The sequence below is a fragment of the Bos indicus genome, chromosome 9, assembly GCF_029378745.1.
Source record: "Bos indicus isolate NIAB-ARS_2022 breed Sahiwal x Tharparkar chromosome 9, NIAB-ARS_B.indTharparkar_mat_pri_1.0, whole genome shotgun sequence".
NCBI classification, from domain to species: Eukaryota; Metazoa; Chordata; class Mammalia; order Artiodactyla; family Bovidae; genus Bos; species Bos indicus.
The window spans coordinates 29,772,442-29,778,441 of NC_091768.1; the positions used below are offsets into that span (position 1 = coordinate 29,772,442).

A 6,000-nucleotide genomic window follows, 5' to 3' on the forward strand; every position below is an offset into this window, starting at 1 on the left:
ACAAAACAGAGTTCAAGGGTGTTTGTTTGTATTCTCCTCTTTTCAAAGCAGTATGCTAATTGCATTCAAGAATACTAAAAAAGTGAAGACAAATTCATGGACCCCCAAGGAAGACAAAGATAATACACAGACAACAAGTAGACACCGTAAGTAAAGCCAAAATAACATACCTACAGATACACCGCCAAGGAACACAAAGCCGGGAGCGGATCTCAAAGGAAGGAAGTTAGTCTGGGAAGGCACCTAGGAGAACTGCAGCCTTTAGCAAGGTCTCAGAGGAAGCAGAACCAGGGTCATGCAGCTGAGGAATGAGGGCCTTCCGGGCAGAGCGGGGACCTTAACAAAACACATCCAGAGGTACCACTAGACCAGATGTGCAAGTTGTGAATAGCTTGTTGAAAGTGAAGAGATTGTGAGATGTGACTTGGAAGACAGGTACGGCAAGGATTTATTTGGAAGATCCTTGGGTAATATTAGCATTTAATCAAAGTAGTGAAGGAAAGCCAGGGTTTATACAATACACTTTTCATCATGGAAAATGTATTCTAAGTTCTTTAGTGACTATTTTTTATTGTAGATTTCAAGTCCTCAACTTATCCTTCAAAGTTCTCCTGAAAAATCTAACTCCTATCCTAGCATTCAGGGCTCTTTGCACTGTGATCCCACCTTACTGTTCTAGTCCGGTGCCCTGTTTTTCTCCCATGTAAACCTCCCACATGGCCACAATGAAACAGAGTATAGCTGAGGACATTTTTTAAATATTCTTTTGTACAAGAGTAAGCTTTACAGCACTTCTGCCTTTGCTTCCTATTTTCAATTCTGCTTGAAATGCCTTCCTCACTCCTATCCTTCTGGGTCCTCTTCATCCTTCACAGTCTGGCAGCATTCTACGTCTGCCGTAAAGCCTTCTCAGCCTTTCCATTCCACTGTGATTTCTTCCCTATACACTTTTGTTTTGTGCCTATTGGTTAAAATATCTACTTAGCACTGAAATTTGACTTATTACATGTATACACTTTATATGTATTGTTGTATGTGCTGTGCTGTGTGCTTAGTTGCTCAGTCGTGTTCAAATCTTTGTGACCCTATGAACTGTAACCTGCCAGGCTCCTCTGTCCATGGGGGTTCTTCAGGCAAGAATACTAGAGTAGGTTGCCATGCCCTCCTCCAAGGGATCTTCCCAACCCAGGGATCAAACCCAGGTCTTCCACATTGTAGGTATATTCTTTACTGTCCGAGCCACCAAGGAAGCCCAAGAATACTGGAGTGGATAGCCTATCCCTTCTCCAGGGGAACTTCCCAACACAGGAATCAAACTGGGGTCCTTTGCATTGCAGGTGGATTCCTTACCAGCTGAGCTAGCAGGGAATCCTATGTAGTTGTATATATACTTATAAATGGAGCAACTGGAGGGCAGAGATTTCATGTATATTTTTCATTTCTCATAATGCCATGTACATTTTAGGCATTCAATGAAAATACATGGACTTTTTAGGCCATATGAAAACAGGATTATTTTTGTCTTTTTGTGTTTTAGCTCAGCACCTTGTTCAGCTCCTAATATATTGTATATTTTTCTTCTCCATAAATAGATTGAATTTACAAATGATAATACAGTGAAGTGGAAGAAGCATATGCTCTGTAATCAGACAGATCTGGGTTCAAATTTGGCCCTCTACTACAAGCCTTGTGACAACCGGGGGCAATTTCTCAACCTTCCTAAGCTGTATTTTCCTCTATTGCCATTGAGGGTAATAAATCTAACTTGAAACATAGAAGATATTGCAGATAATACTAAGCATTCAATAAATGCTATCTATTACTAAAGTTTTCCACCTGAATTTTCCCCATAAATCATTGAATTCTTATACTTTATGATGTAGAAATCATTACATTATATACCTGATACAATATAAATATAATATGACATGTAACATCATGTCTAACATTGTTGTTCAGTTGTAAAGTCGTGCCTGACTCTTTGTGACCCCATAGACTGCAGCATGCCAGGCTGTAGGTTCCCCTGTCTTTCACTATCTCCTGGAGTTTGCTCAAATTCATATGTCTTTTGAGTTGGTGATGCTATCTATCCATCTCATCCTCTGCCATCTTCTCTTTTGGCCTTCAATCATTCCCAGCATCAGGGTCTTTTCCAATGAGTCGGCTATTTGCATGAGAGGGCTAAAGTATTGGAGCTTCAGCATCAGTCCTTCCAGTGAATATTCAGGGTTGGTTTCCTTAAGCATTGACTGGCTTCATCTCCTTAATGTTTAAGGCAGTGTCAAAAGTCTTCTCCAGCAACACCATTAGAAGGTATCAATATGTTGGCACTTAACCTTCTTATTGTCCAATTCTCACATTTGTATATGACTACTGGAAAAACTATAAATTTGACTATATGGACCTTTGTCAACAAAATGATGTCTACTTTTTAATATGTTATCTAGGTTAGTCATAGCTTTTCTTCCAAGGAACAAACATCTTTTAATTTCATGTTTGCAGTCACCATCTGCATAGATTTTGGAGGCCAAGAAAAGAAAATTTGTCACTGCTTCCACTTTTTCCCCTTCTATTTGCCATGAAGTGAGGAGACCAGACACCAGGATCTTAGATTTTTTAATATTGAGTTTTAAGCCAGCTTTTTCTCTCTCATCTTTCACCCTCATCAAGAAGCTCTTTAGTTCCTCTTCAGTGTCTGTCATTAGAGTGGTATCATTTGTGTATCTGAGGTTATTGATATTTCTCCTGGCGATCTTAATTCCATACAGCCCACCATTTCACATAATGTACCCTGCATAAAGGGCTTTCCCAGTGGCTCAGCAGTAAAGAATTAGCCTGCAATGCAAGAGCCACACATTTATTCCCTGAGTTGTGAATATTCCTTGGACAAGGGCATGGCAACCACTCCAATATTCTGCCCAGGGAATCTCCTGGACAGAGGAGCCTGGTAGGTTGCAGTTCATGGGATCGAGAAGAGTCAGACACGACTGAAGCAACCTAGCGCACATACACACTCTACATGAAAGTTAAATAAGCAAGGTAACAGTATAAATTTTGTCACACTCCTTTCCCAATTTGGAACCATTCTGTTGTTCCATTTCTAACTGTTGCTTCTTGACCCACATACAAGTTTCTCAAGAGGCAGGTAAGGTGGTCTGGTATTCCCTTTCTTTAAGAATTTTCCACAGTTTGTTGTGATCTACATAGTCAAAGGCTTTAGCACAGTCAAGGAAGCAGAAGTAGATGTTCTTCTGAAATTCTCTTGCTTTCTCTATGATTCAATGTTGGTAATTTGATCTCTGGTTCCTCTGCCTTTTCTAAACTCAGCTTGTACATCTGGAAGTTCTTTGTTCACATATTGCTGAAGCCTAGCTTGAAAGATTTTGAGTATAACCTTACTAGCATGTGAAATAAGCACAATTTTAAGGTAGTTTGAACATTCTTTAGCATTGCCCTTCTTTGAGATTGGAGTAAAACTGACCTTTTCCAGTTCTGTGGCCACTGCTAAGTCTTCCATATTTGCTAGCATATTGAGTGCAACACTATAACAGCATCATCTTTTAGGATTGGAAATAGCTCAATCACCTCCACTAGCTTTGTTTGCAGTAATGCTTCCTAAGGTCCACTTGACTTCCCACTCCAGGATTTCTAGCTCTAGGTGAGTGACCATGCTATGGTGGTTATCATTAAGACCTTTTGTGAATAGTTCTGTGCATTTTTGCCACTTTTGCTTCTGCCAAGTCCTCACCTTTTCTGGCTTTTATCATGCCTATTCTTGCATGAAATGTTCCCTTGATATCTCCATTTTTCTTGAAGAGATCTCTATTCTTTCCAATTTAGTTGTTTTCCTCTACTTTTTGCATTATTCATTTAAGAAGGCCTTCTTATCCCTCCTTTGTATTCTCTGGAACTCTGCATTCAGTTGGGTATACCTTTCGCTTTCTCCCTTGCCTTTTGCTTCTCTTTTTTTCCTTAGCTATTTATAAAGCCTCCTAAGGAAACCACTTTGCTTGCACTTCTTTCTCTTTGGGATGGTTTTGGTCACTGCCTCCTGCACAGTGTTATGAACCATCATTCTTCAGGCACTCTTTCTACCAGATCTAATCACTTGAATGTATTTGTCACCTCCACTGTATAATCATAAGGGATTTGATTTAGGTCATTCTGAATTTCCTAGTGGTTTTCCCTACTTCAATTTAAATCTGAATTTTGCAATAAGGATCTCATGATCCAAGCCATTGTCAGCTCCCAGTCTTGTTTGGCTGACTGTGTAGAGCTTCTCCATCTTTGTCTTCAAAGAATATAATCAATCTGATTTCAGTATTGGCCATCTGGTGATGTCCATGTGTAGAATTTTTCTTGAGTTGTTGGAAAAGGGTGTTTGCTGTGACCAGTGTGTTCTCTTGGAAAACTCTGTTAGCCTTTGCCCTGCTTCATTTTGTACTCCAAGGCCGAACTTGCCTGTTACTCCAGGTATCTCTTGACTTCCTACTTTTGCATTCCAATCCCCTATGATGAAAAGAACATCTCTTTTTTTGGTGTTAATTCTAGAAGGTCTTGTCGGTCTTCATAGAACTGGTCAACTTCAGCTTCTTTGGCATTAGTAGTTAGGGCACAGACTTGGATTACTGTGACATTGAATGGTTTGCCTTGGAAATGAACAGAGATCATTCTGTTGCTTTTGAGATTGCACCCAAGTACTGCATTTCAGATTCTTTTGTTGACTTTGAGGGCTACTCCACTTCTTCTAAGGGATTCTTGCCCACAGTAGTAGATATAATGGTCATCTGAATTACATTTTCCTATTCCTGTCATTTAGTGCACTGATTGTTAAAATGTCAGTGCTCATTCTTGCCATCTCCTGTTTGACCAATCCAGTTTACCTTGATTCATGGACCTAACATTCCAGGTACCTATGCAATATTTTTCTTTACTGTATCAGACTTTACTTTCACCACCAGACACATCCACAAGAGCATTGTTTCTGCTTGCACCCAGCCAGTTCATTCTTTCTGGAGCTATTAGTAATTGCCCTCCACTCTTCCCTAGGAGCATTGGACACCTTCTGACCTGGGAGGCTCATCTTCCAGTGTCATATCTTTGTGCCTTTTCATACTGCTCATGGGGTTCTCATAGCAAAAATACTGGAGTGATTTTTCATTCCCTCCTCCAATGGACCACGTTTTGTCAGAACTCTTCATTATGACCTGTCTGTCTTGGGTGGCCCTGCACAGCATGGCTGATAGCTTCATTGACTTACACAAGTTCCTTCACCGTGACAAGTCTGCAATCCATAATGGGGATGTCTATTGTACATGATAAAATAATAGTCTTTATATCCAAATTAAATTTTACCATTTTCAAAGAGATTTTTATTGCATTATTTAACTTTCTTGAACATTTCATCTGCCAACACAAAAATCTTTAGAGGTTCTCTGCAACCTAAAAGTATTTCACATGACATTCAAAACTTTTAAAAATAAATCCCCAACTGACACTTGAGATTTAGTTTGGATGCTATCCACCTTAGAACAAAAGTAATATCATCTCTCTCTTTTCTGAGCTTCATAAGTACATTGTGTTCACACAGTCATATGGTGCCATCACATATTACATTATATTGGTTGTATATTTTCCTCTGCTGCTAAATTGCAATTTCCTAGAGGAATTTTTTATGCATAGTTGAATCATTTATAGTAGTTAGCAAAATTATATATTTGTACCAGTGATCAGTATATATCTAACCCATACTTTTTCTTCACATTTTTATTATCAAATTTAAAATATTTATATTAGAATCCATGACTTAAAATTTTGTAAAAATATCTCTGTTTGGTTTATGTGTATCACATGATCAAGATAAAAAGCTTGGGAACCAAACTCCCTAGGTTCAAAATGTTAGCTCTACAACTTATTGGCTTTGCGACCCTGGGCAATATGATTAAAATCTTTTTTATATCTCTCTCATATTTAATAAGGGGAGGATAATTAGTAGGTACT

General features: G+C 38.9%; 1 long non-coding RNA gene across 2 annotated transcripts in view; it reads right to left on the reverse strand.

The window, feature by feature from the left end:
• The window catches only part of LOC109563771 (uncharacterized), a 103,007-nt gene extending 97,465 nt beyond the window's left edge, over positions 1 to 5,542 (reverse strand). Inside the window, exon 1 of one of the 2 annotated variants that reach the window (XR_002181392.2) lies at positions 171 to 5,542. This is a non-coding gene — a long non-coding RNA (uncharacterized lncRNA). The remainder of the gene's footprint in view (positions 1 to 170) is intronic. The other variant, XR_011568410.1, reaches the window with a different exon arrangement.
• Between the last annotated feature and the right edge of the window lie 458 nt (positions 5,543 to 6,000).